This window comes from Neophocaena asiaeorientalis, unplaced genomic scaffold (genome assembly GCF_003031525.2).
Source record: "Neophocaena asiaeorientalis asiaeorientalis breed wild unplaced genomic scaffold, Neophocaena_asiaeorientalis_V1.1 scaffold2, whole genome shotgun sequence".
NCBI lineage: Eukaryota > Metazoa > Chordata > Mammalia > Artiodactyla > Phocoenidae > Neophocaena > Neophocaena asiaeorientalis.
The window spans coordinates 151,951-168,773 of NW_020172182.1; the positions used below are offsets into that span (position 1 = coordinate 151,951).

The 16,823-nt window shown below is 36.7% G+C and overlaps 1 long non-coding RNA gene across 1 annotated transcript in view; it reads left to right on the forward strand.

Moving 5' to 3' along the window:
• Positions 1 to 1,073: 1,073 nt before the first annotated feature.
• Positions 1,074 to 16,823, forward strand: part of LOC112410677 (uncharacterized) — a 29,439-nt gene continuing 13,689 nt past the window's right edge. Inside the window, exons 1-2 of the long non-coding RNA XR_003005473.1 lie at positions 1,074 to 1,101; positions 13,356 to 13,425. This is a non-coding gene — a long non-coding RNA (uncharacterized LOC112410677). The remainder of the gene's footprint in view (positions 1,102 to 13,355; positions 13,426 to 16,823) is intronic.

Sequence of the window (16,823 nt, forward strand, 5' to 3'; positions counted from 1 at the left end):
GATGGACATTTGTTTTCTCTCTTTTTTTTAACCTTTTATTTGGTACTGGAGTATAGTTGATTAACAATGTTGTGACAGTTTCAGGTGTACAGCAAAGTGATTCACTTATACATGTATCTGATGCACATTTGGTTTGTTTTCATCTTTTAGCTATTGTGAGTAATGCTATTATGAACATTCCTGAACATGTTTTATGTGGGCATATGTTTCCATTTCTCTTGGGCATACACCTAGTAGTGGAATTGCTGGGCCATATGGTAACTCTATGTTGAGGAACTGTCGTACTGTTTTCCAAATTGGCTGCACAATTTTATATTCCCATGAACAGTATGTGCAAGTTCTGATTTTTCCTTTTTCTTACAATATTTACTCTCTTTTTATTCTAGCCAATCTAGTGGGTGTGAAATGGTATCTCGTTGTGGTTTTGGTTTGTATTCCTCTGATGAGTTATAAAGCCGAGCGTCTTTTCCAGTGCTTATAGGCTATTTGTATATCTTCCTTGGAGAAATGTCTCTTCAGACCTTTTGTTCATTTTTTATTGTTATTTGCCTTTTTTTAATGAGTTGTAAGAATTCTTTATATATTCTAGGTAGAAGTCCTTTATCAGATATATGATTTGTAAATATTTCCTCCCATGCTGTTGGTGGTTGTTTCAGTTTATTAGGGTATCCTTTGATAAACAAAAGTGTTAAATTTTGATGAAGTACAATCTACATTTTCTTGATGCTTGTGCTTTTGGTGTCATTTCTATGGATTCATTGCCAAACCAGAAGTCATGAAGACTTACCAGTATGTTTTCTCCTAAGAGTTTTACAGTTTTAGCTCTTACATTTAGGTGTATGATCAATTTGGCGTTAATGTTTTTGTTTTTTTTTTTTTTTACGGTACGCGGGCCTCTCACTGTTGTGGCCTCTCCCATTGTGAAGCACAGGCTCCGGACACGCAGGCTCAGCGGCCATGGCTCACGGGCCCAGCCGCTCCGCGGCACGTGGGATCTTCCCAGACCGGGGCACGAACCCGTGTCCCCTGCATCGGCAGGCGGACTCCCAACCACTGCGCCACCAGGGAAGCCCTGGGGTTACTTTTTTTATATGGTATGAGGTAAGGGTCAAATTTCATTTTTTTGCATGTGTATCAGTTGTTTCAGCACCATTTTTCGAAAAGATAATCCTTTCCCCGTTGAATAGTCTTGGCACCTTGTCAAATTCAGCTGACCATAGACATATGGTTCTATTTCTGAACTCTGAATTCTATTTCATTGATCAATATGTCTATCCTTATGACAGTAACATATTTATTTTTGTTGCTTTGTAGCAAGTTTGAAATCAGAAAGTTTGAGTCTTCATTCTTTGTTCATTTGTTGTTGTTATTGTTGCTGTTAAAGATTTTTGTATTGTTTCCACGAGGAATATTAGCCTGTAGTTCTCTTTTCTTATAATGCTTATGAAGGTATTACTGGCCTCATAAATGTAATAGAGAAATGTTCCCTCCTTTGCCTTTTTCTGAAGGAGTTTGTGTAAGATTGGTGTTATTTTGTTCTTAAATGTTTGATAGAATTTACCAGCGATGACATTTGGGCATGGACTTTTCTTTTGAGGAGGTATTAAACGTATAGGCTCAATTTTCTAAATAGACATAAGGCTACTAAGATTTTCTATTTCATCTTGAAACTGATTTTGGTAACTTGTGTCTTTCAAGGAATTTATCCATTTTATGTAAGTGATCACACTTATTGGCAGAAAATTATTAATACATTCCCTATTGTCCTTTTAATGGCTGTAGGATTTCTAGTGATGTCTCCTCTTTCATTCTTGGCATGTGTGTCTTTTCTCTTTTTCTCTAGGTCAGCCTGGCTAAAGTAATTTACAATTTTTTCTACCCTCAAAGAACCAGCTTTTTGTTTTATTATTTTCTTTATCATTTGTCTATTTTCTATCCATTTTTTCCTTCTCTTATCATTCATTATTTCTGTCTGCTTACTTGGGTTCCATTTGCTCTTTCTCTCCTCTTAAGGTAGAAGCTTAGATCATTTTTTATAGCCCGTTTTCTAATTGTTTATAACATTTAAAGATTCTTTTGATGGTGGGATACAATGGTACTTGGATAGATGAAAGGCAGAACTCTGTTACTCACAGCGCTGAACAAGAAAAAGCTACCATGCAGTACCACGAGAGATTGCACCCAGGGACAGGGTAACAACAAATTAGAGCTGTAGGGGGCATCCTATATATGGTAAATGAGGTGTGGTCAGTTAGGTTTCATGACTCTTCTGTGGATTGGCTAACTTGAATGATTTAACTAGGGGCATAGGGACTGTCTTACTTGTCTGGTACCTTGTCCCACGGCAGTTAGGTTGGGTGCATAGTGGCCTGGAGTGTGAGAGCCCAGTAAGGGAAGTGGTTGGGTGTGGATTTAGCCACTCAAGAAGGGAAACTGACTTGCCACTAGCCAGGGGCTTAAAATTGATCAAGATAGTGTTTTTAACTTCTCGATATATATTTTAAAGAAATGAAGTCTGAATCTTGAGGAGATATCTGCACTCCTATGTTTATTGTAGCCTGGAAACAACCTAAATGTTCACTGATGGGTGAATGGATAAAGAAGATGTGTGTGTGTGTGTGTGTGTGTGTGTGTGTTTGTATACACATATATACAATAAAATATTATTCAGCCTTATAAAAGGATATCCTGCCATTTGGTACAACATGGATGAGCCTGAAAGACATTATGCTAAGTGAAATAAGCCAGACACTTAAAGACAAATCCTGTATGATCTCACTTATATATGGAACCTAAAATTGCCAGTTTCATAGAAGCAGAGAATATGATGGTTGCCAGGGACAGAAGGAAGGGGAAAATAGGGAAATGTTGGTGAAAGGGGACAGAGTTTCAGTTACACACGACGAATGAGTTCTGAAGGTCTCATGTACAGCATGGTGACTGTAGTTAACAATACTGTATTGTGTACTTGAAATTTCCTGAGAGAGATGTTAAGTGTTTTCACTACAAAGGAAGGAAAAGAAAAGAAAAATGGTAGCTATGTGAGGTGACGGATATGTTAATTAGTTGGTTGTGGTGATCATTTCACAATGTCAGAACATCAAGCTGTACACCTTAAGTATGTACAGTTCCTATCTGTCAATTATACCTCAATAAAAAATATCTTAAGATAGCATTTTAAAAAATATTACAATTGACCCCTAATGTCTTATCATCAGTTTCGAGTTCAGTTATTTGGGACATTTGAGTGGCCTGAATAGTAGAGAATTTTAGAGAGTAGAGCATAAGTTGCCCTGAATGGCATAGAAAATATTTTATTATGAGAGTGAAAAGGAAGAAAACAGAAGTACAAGGAGTCCTAATGGGCTGGCCATAACTAAGTTCCCCATTTACATGGCATTAGCCGTGAAAACATCTGAAATTTCTGAGGTCTCTAACAGTATCTTGGAGTTGTCAGGTATGTTAAAAGTCTAAGTTATATTTTTCATGACAATATCTTAGTGTATTTCTTGGGTCATGGTGGTAGGTTCTGCAGTTATATTGTTGGGAGAGAATGAACTGAGAGTTCAATAAGGTATATATAAATGTCAGTAGTATTTGTAACCAAGGGGCAAGGGTAGTGTGGTAGCCATGGTCACACATGCAAGGTGAGAAGTGGCAAGCCAGAGGGGGGAGTAGGAGAATGCAATGGGGAGTGGGCTCATATGAGGTAGTTGCCTCCTGGGGAAGGCAATCATTATCATTAATTTTTAGAATGACACAGATCGTAGTGCTATTTGGGAAACAGGGTTTCCCATTAGACATGGGAGTATAAAGGTATATATTTTGGCAGAGAGCAAGGAGTATACTAGGGTCATGGGCCACATAAACAGCAAGCATAATAGGACCCCTCATAGCAAAAGAGGAGAAGCAATAAGTGACCTGTGTCTAATGTGTCAGTGGCTTAGGAGAGGCCACCCATGGGCGTAGCTCGGGCAGTGGTCTCAGCGTTTGATGCGCAGATCTTGGACAGGAGAGATGGTGTCTGAGGCGATGTCATCTAGTGGTGAACTCCTGGACCACAGCAATGGCATCTGGGATGTGGGACTGGTGCGTCCTTCGTAAGTGGATACCCACTCAGATTGATAGGGCTCACGTTTTTCTGACTTTATGGTATAAGAAGAATAAGCCGCTTGTGGAATTTGAAGGCAATGTTGGGCCTGGGAGCTTTACTTGCAAGCTTAAGTCAAGAAGCTTTGTGGGTACACAGCTAGCAAAAGAGATGCTGGCATCCATGATACTGCCATAATTGGGCCAAAGTACCAGAACCCAGTTGGCACATTTAAACCCCCATATAGGGCTGGCCAAATCTAAAAACTCCCAACAGTCCAAGGTTTTCCCCAGGTGGGGGACGAAGGGAATTCTGCAACAAATAGGTTTTAAATCTTATGCCCTGATTTAGGTGCATGTTATTAACAGTCAGGTTGTTTGTTATTTAAATATCCATGGCTGAGGTAGTTAGAGATCTAGAATTAAACTGCAGGCAGGTCCTCCAACTAAGCCAATTATTATGGGCCTTTTGCTTTATTAGTTGGTTTGATTGATTGTTGGCAGGCAAGCTGGCAGGACCTTTGGGCTGCAGAGCTTGCATTAGTCACACTTGATGGTATGCAGGCCTCAACATTTGCTGTGTTTGGTTGAAACAGTGACTTACTTGGAGGGTTTGGGCCTCCAGACTGCAAACCAACAAAAGCACACAGACCAAAAGTAACAAAACAAATAGCCAATGGAATGGTGCACAGCTGCACTTGGCAGGCTTTTGTTGCCTGATACTGATTTTGATTTCATTATTATGGGATATGGTGTTGATTTTATTATTATCTCTGAATGTAATTTTCATTCACTAAGTGGGATTTTCTATTTCCCTTCTTGGTAGTCCACACTGTCTATGGAAATGACCCTGGACAACTCATTTTTATTTCCTTGAGGGGATTGGAGTGAGAGCTCAGAAGAATTACCCACCCCTTTATTATCTGGATATTGAAGAAGATTTCAGGTAGTGGAAGTTCAAGCTCAAAAGGGTTCCCTATCCGATGGGCAGGTGCCTAGCCTGACAGATAATCCACAGTTAATGGGTCCAAAAGGACTATGCATCCTTGATCTAGTTTCCTACCCTTAACGTGGTGGGGGGCAGGATTGAAAATCCATAAAGATACAGGGAGACATTATTAAAAGGGCCTCATATATAATGAGTCTTCATATACATAGAGGAAAGACTTAGCCTCTAAAGATAGGAACAAGCATTGGAAAGTTGTTTTAAGTTGCTATAAGGTGTAAGTTATCCAAGGAGACTTGAGAGAGATGAAGGCCTGGGGCAAGATAGAGACCCATTTAGGCATCTATTTGCAGACTAGAGTAAAATTACGTTATTTGAAGAGACCATTATGTCTCTCATTAAACTGGCTGTCCCTCCCTTTTCCCCTCCCTTCTTCCCTCCTTCTCTCCTTTCCTTCCTTCCTTTGACACTGGATATACTGGGGGGAGGTCCTTTATTCTGCTCATATTGTTTTCCTCCAGAGAGCCTTAAATCAGTATTGTTAGGGTTAGGGACCTCTCTCGTGGCAATGGTTGTCTGGTTTAAGGACGCTTGGCTTAAGTTAGGTTTAAACTAATCCCTTTGCTGTGCTGCAGAAATACCATGGTATTTTTGAAAGATGGAAACTACTGTGCTACAGATCTGCCTTTTGCTTCATGGGGGAAGCCACAGCTTTCACTTTGTATCTCTGCCTGATGACTCATAGTGCCAACCTTTTAGGTGGTTATGGGAAAAGGAAGGGAAGGGGCATGGTCTACTCCTAGGTGGCTGTCTTTCCAAAGGATCTGGGTTGGGACTTAGCACCAAAGAAATCTCTCTCCTTGGTACAACGCAGTGAGCCCTTTGTCCAAAGTATCAGTCCCTTGGCATGTGTTATGTGGTGACAGCTACTACTAAGGCGCCAGCCAATGTCTAGGGGTCTTGCATTATTGGATAACTTTAACAAGTATTCTGGGTGAGAAGGTGCAAAGATGAGATATTCCTCCCCCTCTCCTCTCCTGATTGCTTTAAGATTTTCTGTTTATCACTGGTTTTTAGCAATTTGATTATGATGTGTGTTGGTGTGTGTATTTCCTATTTGTGATTTTTGAGCTTTGTGGCTCTGTAACTTTTTTAAAAAATCAAATAAGAAAATTTTGGCCATCATTTTTTTTTCTACACTCCGTACTGTTATTCTAAGACTTCATTTACATGTATTTTCTAAGATGATGTTGCTTCAAGGGTCACTGAACTTCTGTTTATTTTTTTATTCATTTAATCCTCTTGCTTTTGTTTACCAGTCTTTTCATCTGCAATGTCTAATCCACTGTTAATCTTATCCTGTGAAAATTTTATTTCACATATGTTTTTAAATCTCTAAATGCTTTATTTGGTTTTTTAAAAATATTTTTGATTTCTCTCTTCATTATCTTCATGTTTGCCTTTAAATACATAAATATACAATAGTATTTAAGGTCCTTGTCTGCTAATTTAACATCTCTTACAATCCCTTTCATTTGAGGTTTCTTCCTGGTTAGGGATCACATTTTCTTGGTTTCTGGCAAGTCTAATAATTTTTGACTGGATGCTGAATATTATGAATGCTGTATTGTTGAATATATGGATTTTGTTGTCTTCCTTCAAGGAATATAAGGCATTTAAGTTATTTGTTGATCAGTTTGATAAATATGAGCTTTGTTTTCAGGATCTGTCCATTCAAGGGGTAGTTTAATCATAATACTGTGGGGTGCTTTCTTTGTGGTCAACAATGTATGCCCTAGTTGATCACTCAGAACTCTGCTTTGGCTGGTTGAAGCTTGAACTTATTGCCCTGCGTACCTCTGGGAACTGTTCAGTTTAAAACTATCTTTTTTTTTTTTTTTTTTTTTAACCCAACCTAATGAGTTTCAGCTTTTTACTCAGCCTAATGTCTATTTAGGTCTTCTGCCCATTTTTTGATTGGGTTGTTTGTTTTTTTGATATTGAGCTGTATGAGCTGCTTGTATATTTTGGAGATTAATCCTTTGTCAGTTGCTTCATTTGCAAGTATTTCCTCCCATTCTGAGGGTTGTCTTTTCAATCTTGTTTGTGGTTTCTTTTGCTGTGAAAAAGCGTTTAAGTTTAATTAGGGCCCAATTGTTTATTTTTGTTAATATATCATTATTAGTGTATAGAAACACAACAGATTTCTGTATATTAATCTTGTATCCTGCTACCTTGCTGAAATTATTTATTCTAATAGTTTTTGTGTGGAGACTTAAGGGTTTTCTATATAAAGTATCATGTCATCTGCAAATAGTAATGGTTTTACTTCTTTCCTTCCAATTTGGATACTTTTTATTTCTTTTTATTGTCTGATTTTTGTAGCTAGGACTTCCAATACTATGTTGAATAGAAGTGGTGACAGTGGGCATCCTTGTCTTGTTCCTGAATTTAGTAGGAAGGCTTTCAGCTTTTCACTGTTGAGTATTATGTTGGCTGTGGGTTTGTTGTAAGTGGCCTTTATTATGTTGAGATATGTTCACGCTATACACACTTCGGTGAGAGTTTTTGATCATAAATGATGTTGAATTTTGTCAAATGCTTTTTCTGCATCTATTGAGACGATCATGCAGATTTGTCTTTTTGTTAATGTGGTGTTAACATTAATGTCAATGAACATATGTTGATTGATTTACGTATCTTGAACCATTCCTGCGACCCTGGAATGAATCCAACTTGATCATGGTGTATTATACTTTTTATGTATTGTTGGATTTGGTTTGCTAATATTTCATTGAGAATTTTTGCAACTATATTCATGGCAGATATTGGCCTGTAATTTCTTTTGTGGTGTCTTTGTCTGGTTTTGTTATCAGAGTAATGGTGGCCTTGCAGAATGAATTTGGTAGTGTTTCCTCCTCTTCAGTTTTTTGGAATTGTCTGAGAACGACAGGTGTAAGTTCTTCTTTATATATTTGGTAGAATTCCCCAGGAAAGCCATCTGGTCCTAGACTTTTGTTTGCAGGGAGTTTTCAAATTACAGATTCTTTTTTTTTTTTTAATTATTATTTTTTTTTGGCTGCATGCGGGCTTTCTCTAGTTGCAGCGAGAGGGGGTTACTCTGTTGCCGTGCACAGGCTTCTCATCGTGGTGGCTTCTCTTGTTGCGGAGCACGGGCTCTAGGCATGCGGGCTCGGTAGTTGTGGTGCACGGGCTTAGTTGCTCTGCGGCATGTGGGATCTTCCCGGACCAGGGCTCAAACCTGTGTCCCCCTGCACTGGCAGGTCGATTCTTAACCACTGTACCACCAGGGAAGTCCTCGTTTCAGCTTTATAGACACACATAGGGTCAAACTGAAAGGATGGATGATGATATTTCAAGCAAATTGAAATGAAAAGACACGGGTTTAGTCATAGTTATATCAGACAAAAGAAGACTGCAAATCATAAAGGGTAAGAAAAGACAAAGAAAGTAATTAAATAATGATAAAGGGGTCAATACACTAAGGAGATACAACAACTGTAAATATATACACTCCCAACACCCTAGCACCGAACTATATTAAGCAATTAATAATAGATTTAAGGGAGAAATAGACAACAATACAATAATTGCTAGGGACTTCAAAACCCCACTATCAGCAAGGGATACATTTTCCAGACAGAAAACCCACAAGGAAACTTTGGAATTGAACCACATGTTAGAACAAGTGAGCTTAATAGACAGAACATTCCACCAAACAGGAGTAGAATACATTCTTCTCAAGTGCACATGAAACATTCTCCAGGAGAGGTCACATGATTAGCCACAAATCTTAGTAAATTTAAGGAGATTGAAATCATACCAACTATCTTCTCTGAACACAATGGTAAAAAAAAATAGAAATCAACAATAAGAGGAAAGTGAGAAGATGTACAAATATGTAGAAACTAAACAACACACTTCATTTGATCAAAGAAGAAAAAGGGAAGTTAAAATTTATCTCAAAACAAATGAAAATGAAAACACAACATATCAAATATTGTGGAATGCAGCAAAAGCAGTTCTGAGAGGAAAGTATAGCAATAAACACATTTGTTAAGAAATTAGAAAGATCTCAAATAATATAACTTTACACCTCAAGGAACTAGGAAAAGAACAAATTAAGCTCAAAGTCAGCAGAAGGAAGGAAATAGTAAGTCAGAGGAGACATAAATGAAATAGAGACCATAAAAACAACAGAAAAATCGACAAAACTAAGAGCTGGGTCTTTGAAAAGGTAAACAAGATTGATGAACATTTAGTTAGGCTAAGAAGAAAAGAGATGACTCAAATAAAATTAGAAATGAAATGGTGAGAAATTGAAAATGTTTCTCTTAAGGTCAGGAATAAGGCAAGGATGCCCAGTCTCACCACACCTATTAAATATAGCTCTGGAAGTCCTAGCTAGAGCAATTAGTCAAGATAAAGAAATAAAAGGCATCCAAATCAGAAAGAAAGAAGTGAAACTGTCATTATTTGCTGATGATATGATCCTATATATAGAAAGTCCCAAAGAATTGGTCAAAAAACTTGGAATTAGTCAACAATTTCAGTAAAGTGGCAGGATACAAAATCAACAGACAGTGTAGCGTTGGTGGTATAGTGTTGAGCATAGCTGCCTTCCAAAATCAACATACGAAATCACTAAAGTATCTGAAAAAGAAATGAAACCATCCCATTCACATAGCATCAAAAATAATAAAATACTGAGGAATAAATTTAAGTAAATGAAAGATCTGTATAATGAAAACTACAAAACTTTACTGAAAGAAATTGAAGAATACACAAACAAATGGAATGATATCCCATACTTATGGATTGGAAGAATTAATATTGTTAAAATGGACATACTACCCAAAGCCATTCAGAGATTCAGTGCATTACCCATCAATATGCTAAAGACATTCTTCACAGAAATAGACGAAACAATCCTAAATTTGTGTTGAACCATAAAAGACCCTGAATAGTCAAAGCAATCCAGAGACAAAAGAACAAAGCTGGACGTATTACACTTCCAGATTTCAAACTATACTACAAAGCCACAGTAATCAAAACAGTATGGTACTGGCACAAAAATAGACACGTCGACCAATGGAACAGAATAGAGAGTCCAGAATTAATCCCCAACATACACAATCAACTAATATTCAACAAGGGAGCCAAGAATACTCGAAGGGAAAGGACAGTCTCTTCCACAAATGGTGCTGGGAAAACTGGAAAAATGCATGCAGAAAAATGAAACTGGACCCCTATATTTCAGGCCACTCAGAAAAATTCACTCAACATGAATTTTTTTAATTTTTAAAACCTGATACCATAAAACTCCTAGAAGAAAACATGTGGAAGAATCTCATCGATATTGATCTTGGCAATAATTTTGGGGGTATGATGCCAAAGCACAAACAAAAAGAGAAAAAAAATCAACAGATGGGACTACATCAAATTCAAAAGCTTCTGCACAGTAAAAGAAACAACAAAGTGAAAAGACAATGTAAAGAATGGGAGAAAATTTTTGCAAACCATGTATTGGATAAGGGGTTAATATCCAATATATACAAATAACTTGGTCACTCAGTAACAAAAAGCCCAAACAATCCAAATAAAAAATGGGCTGAACTAGACATTTATCAAAGAGGACATCAAAATGGCCAACAGACACATGAAGAGGTGTTCAACATCACTAATCAGGGAAGTGCACATCAAAACCACAATGAGATATCATCACACACCTGTTAGAATGGCTATCACCAACAAGATAAGCGACAACAGGTGCTTGTAAGGATGTGATGTAAAGGGTACCCTTATACATGGCAATGTAAACTGGTCCAACCAATATGGAAAACAATATGGAGGTTTCTAAAAAATTAAGAATAGATCTACCATAGGATCCAGCAATTCTATTTTTGGGTATATACCCCCCCAAAAATGAAAACAGGATTCAGATGAAATATATGTACTCCCATGTTTATCGTGGCTTTATTCACAATAGCCAAGATATGGAAATGGCCCAAATACCCATCAACCGATAAATGGATAAAAAAGATATGTACACATTAACAACAGAATATAACTCAGCCATGAGAAAGGAAGATATTCTCTCATTTGCAATAACATGGATGGACCTTGAGCCAATTATGCTGAGATAAGTCAGACAGAGAAAGATAAGAACTGTACAATATCACTTACATGTGGAATCTAAAAACATTGAAACTGTAAAAAACAGTAAAATGGTGGTTACTAGGGGACGGTGATGGGTGGGGAATAAGAGTGATGGTGCTTAATGGTATAGACTTGTAACAAGTAGTAAATAAGCCATAGAGATCTAATGCACAGTGTAATAAATATAGACAATATTGCACTATAATTATGTAATATAAGCATATTATGAGCAATCATATTAAATATATAAATGTATCAAAGTAACATGCTGTGTACCTTAAACTTACACAGTGTTACACATCAAATTTATTCAATTAAAAAGAAAAATTAACTTGAAATGGATCATAGACCTAACTGTAAGGACTAAAACAATGACACATCTAGAAGAGGAGCAAATCTTTAGTGATCCCAGGCTTAAAATTTTGATTGGATACCAGAAATGTAGATGAAAAATATCAGAAATATAAGAAGTGGTTTAAAAACGAAGGAGGTCATTGGAACATATTAGGTATGCAAATTTGTGAATGCTTCCATAATTGTGAAGAGAATGGACTATAGAGTATTAGACAGGTTCAGTTTTAAATTTCAAGTTGCCACTAGCACTGACTTTTTGTAAGTTGCTTAATCTTTCAAGTTTCTGTTTCCTTAACTGTGATAGTATCAATCTCTTAAAATTTTCGTGAGGATTAAGTAAGGATAAGAATATAAACAGCTCAATGTCTGATACATGATAATATTCCAATAAATAGGGAGTACTGCTGATATAATACTTATTAGTAACCAGTTAGTTCCATATTTTAGGGACTAGGACATTCAGTGGAATGCCAGGGTTCAGAGGCTACTATATTTTATTTAAAGTATCACCACTTCTTTATAGTGATTTATTTAGTAAAGTTGGCAGCCCAAAGAAAAGTCCTCAAAAGGATGAAGAATCCTTTAAATGCTATCACCTTTTGCCTGAGTTGATTGACGGGTAGCAGAATATGCCACCCCAAAATATGCCTCTTTGCAATAAGAATTATTTGGAGAAATAGCAGATACAGAAGCTCTGAAAACAAAGTTGCTTTTTTGTAATGGAAATTTATACTTATAAAGGAAATCTTCCTTTACCAGAAAGAGGAGGACTAAATCACAAGAGAATCTAATCAATGGAGAAGGCACCAATTTAAAGACTTTAATCTGCAATAACAAACCTTACTCTCCACACACTTTCTTTTGTCTTTAACTGAAATGGTATTTAAGCCAGAATTCTAAGCTACCTCTGTGAGTTACTAATTTTTCCCTATCTCCCATGTAAACATATTATAAATTTGTTTTTCTCTTATTAATCTGTCTTCTGTACAAGGCCCCAGGCAAGAACTTAGAAGGGTAGTAGAAGGAAAATCCCCTACATGACCCTGACATCGTTGAAGGTGCTGACTTCAGCCTGGCTGACTTTCTTGGTCCTATGCTCTTGACTTCTACTGCACTTAATTTTAAAATTTAATGCCATAGCTTTAAAGATAGATCATTGACTGTCCAAATATGGTCCTTCCTATTAAGTCTAACTTCCTGAATCTTCCTTGATAAATGAGTAAACTAATGAATCTCCAGGGAGAACATGTCACAATTTCCAAAGTCTTATCTGGAATTTATGATTATATTATTTTATGTATTCTGAAGTTTTGTTCGTTCCATGTTTTTCACTCTGGGCCATTCAGAGTCCAGGTTGATCTCAGTTCTTATGGTAGGATCAGCATTATAATTGGGAGCGAATCAAAAAATGTTTACTTTTATAAGGATTAAGGGGCCTTCCTAATTTAAAGAGGTGTTTTTTCACGTTTAAAGTTCTTGGCTGGTAAGAAAAAAGTTATCCCTAATCTGTTATCCACAATCTGTTATAATTTATTGGGTGTTTATTATGTATTTGACAATTGAAGTACATTAATCTTTATAACAATTTTAAGAGAGAGAAATGATTCTGTTTTACAGTTGAGAAAAGAGGCTGTGCAGAATTAACTGGCTTTAACTAGTGAGTACAAAGGAGGCTAATAGGCCTGATTTTGAAGATTTCTGCAGGGTTTGAAACAGATGTGTCTTAAAAAGTCAAGAGTTAGAATTTGAACACAGACCTGACCTAGATTTATCTGTCCCCTTCCAGATATATTTGTGAGCACAGTCTCTGGAGTCAGATTGCTTGGCTTCAAATCTCAGCTCCAACAAATTAATAGGTATGTACTTCATAGGATAATATAAAGTGAGGAAAGAGACCCTGTAAAAAGGGTATGAGATGGGGAAAGAACAAGGCTGCTTACTTTAGTTTTGTTGAGGCTGCTGTTCCCCAAGCAGCCTAGGAGGATACAGGATGATACCCACGGAAAATCAGGGGAGTCAGGGGGTAGGGGGAAACAGATTAAGGATTTTGGTTCCTTCTACCTATATAACTTTTATGCTAAAGGGGAAAACTGATTAAATAACTCAACTTACTTATTTAAAGGACAGGCAAGCAATATAACTTACCACATAATATAGGTATTTAAAAAAATTCCTCTAAGTAGATATTAGGTTCATTTAAAGTGCCAATGATCATGTAATATTGCCAAGAAAATCAAGATGAATAAAACATGATCCCTGTTCTTAAAAGGCTCATAGTCTAGCTTAAGTGCTATAAATGAGGAGAAGTCGTCAAAACACTGTGTGGAATGATTAATTCTGCCTAGAAGGCTGGGGAGTCTAAGAAAGCTTTCACAGGGACTTCCCTGGTGGTCCAGTGGGTAGGACTCTGCACTCCCAGCGCAGGGGGTCCAGGTTCGATCCCTGGTCGTGGAACTAGATCCCACATGCACGCCGCAACTAAGAAGTCCGCATGCTGCAACTAAGACCTGGTGCAGCCTAAATTAAATAAATAAATAATTTAAAAAGAAAGAAAGAAAGCTTTCACAGAGAAATGCCAGACATCGGCTGACAAAAACTTTGTTGGACAAAAAAACTGTTGGACAAAAAACTTTATATTAGGATTGGCATGGTGTAAAGAGAAAATATTCCCTCCTCAGTTCTTGCTAACTTAGTCCTCCAAGAGAATAGAAGTATCAGATATAACAAATCTACCACTGGGATCAGGTAGTTAACTATTATATAATTTAGAGTTAATTGTTTCTTTGTTCACTGTCTCTTGAGGGAAAAGCACTGTCTTTATCAAGAGTTGGTCCAAGTATGATAAGAGTTAATCCTAAGTAAATGTGAATTAATGTCAATTCCCCATTTCCCCACTCTTAACATTTGTAAGAAGTAGCTTAATGAGATTAATATATATAGCAGAAAGACTTTTTGGTCTAAATATCAAAGTTTATTGAAATAAAATATAATCTATAATAAAAAATACTAAGGGTGTTACCACTGGTTACAGATTTAAGTATATTAACAAAAATCCAACATTTTAATCCAAGAATGACGCTATCCTTGTGGTACAATAACAAACATGAAATTAAACATTGAATAATACTGAATAATTCTTTCAGAAATATTTTATATTTTCCCATCTGTGTTCAGTATGCCTTTTTTAGGAGTATCCTCCAAAAGTGAAACTTCTGAAACTTAAGACTTACTTTTTAAAATCAAATGGTTTTAGTATAATTAGCATATAAAACAATAACTTTCTTTCATAGAAATTCAGTTCAACCCTAAGCTGGGTAGATGCTTTTAAGTGTCTTTATTCAAAAAATGTATTTCAATGCTCTTTTCTATCAACCTCTAGGGTTGCTATCATTCTACAACTAGAATTAAAGCTGGTCATAAAGCAAAACAGATGAATTATTTCAGAAGTAGAAAGGGCATTAAGATAGTAAAGAAAAGGAGGAGAAAAAAAAAAATAGGCACTCATACACAATCTATGTATTTAAACTCTTTGAGAACTCTATTTCAATTGGCCATTCTTGGCCTGGCATAGAGCTCTATTATAGCAACCTCCTGACCCAAACAGATGGGCAATAAAGTGGAAGAAGAACATTTGTTTTTTCTTGTTGTATTTCAAGATCACTTTCTCTGCAGTCATTATACCATTTCACTTGCTACTCCTCCAAATATGTGCCACAAGCCAATTATTCTGCACAATTCAAGGAAAAAAGACTCACATGCACTAACTTTAGGAAATGACTTTCAGGGTACCTCTGAAGTTTCACAAGTGAAGATTATCCCTTTTGCTGATTGTTGGGTAGCAATCATACATCAATCTCCGATCATATTGTCCTACTTGTGATATGTGGATGTGTGAAAACAATAGTTGTTATTTTACTGAGAAGATAGCATTTTAACAAAAACTACTGAAAGCTTTTCAAATCCTCATCTTTAAAAATCTGTAAAGCTTTAGGATATCCTATAAACCCTGGAAAAAAATGGTTATTTCATACAACCACGATGTAAAAAAACAACAAAAACTGACAAAATTGAGAGACATACAGGACAAATTAAATGCCAGTCTTAGTCTTAAAACACATTTCATTAGTTAGAACTGCTCTTCAGGGTATTTCAGTTATAATGCTCATTTGGACAGGTCACTGATTTGGGAACTTAAATGGGTATTTCAGTTTACTGAATTCCTATTAAAGTTGGGACTACTAGAGCCAAATAAGCCAGAATCACCTTCAGAAGAATTTTGCTCTGTCCACCCTCTAATCTAAAAGGTACCCCTGCCTCTCAAGATAGGATATTACAGTGAGGATAGATATAAGGTTTGTAAAGTTAATGGTGACAAATTATTAAGTGATTTGAAGGAATTCTTAGAATTAATATCAGATGAAGTAGAGACATTATAGAATAATACTACAACTTTTTGTTCTTTAAATCTACTGTGGTTTAAAGCTTAGATTTTATGTTTCTGCCGTGGTATTTCAACACCTTATCTGGGATAGTACCATGCCCTAAAAAATACCTATTATAAGCAGACAAATCTAAATCTCATCCTTTCTCAGCTCAACAGGATAAAGCTAAACTTGAGGCAATATCTGAAGACTTTTATCCTGTTTTTTGAGTTGAATTTTTTTGAGATCAGAAAAGTAAAATTAGAAACTAGAATCCTTCATGTAAAAATATATATGTGTATCGCAATTTATTAAACTCTAATTACTAATGGCAGAAACAATGGGATTAAGTAAGACATGCATGAGTTAAAATTTAGACAGATCTTCAAAATCAGTTAAACTTATCAGGGTCCTGCAATTTGTTCCTTAGACTGCATTATCTCTATATTGCAGTGTATTTTGTTCAAGAAGCCTTCAATTATAATTTTAGTTTTAAAGTGTCACTAGAGAATAGTAACCACAATTTTTTTATGTTTTCCCAAGAGCTTTAGAAGTTTTGGACATCAGTCAAAAAGGACACTCAATTACTAGAGGACCTAAGAACTCTGGTTCTGGTTAGTTATTTTACTTTTTTTTTTTTTTTTTGCGGTACGCGGGCCTCTCACTGTTGTGGCCTCTCCCGTTGTGGAGCACAGGCTCCGGACGCGCAGGCTCAGCGGCCATGGCTTACGGGCCCAGCCGCTCCGTGGCATGTGGGATCTTCCCGGACCAGGGCACGAACCCGTGTCCCCTGCATCGGCAGGCGGACTCTCAACCACTGTGCCACCAGGGAA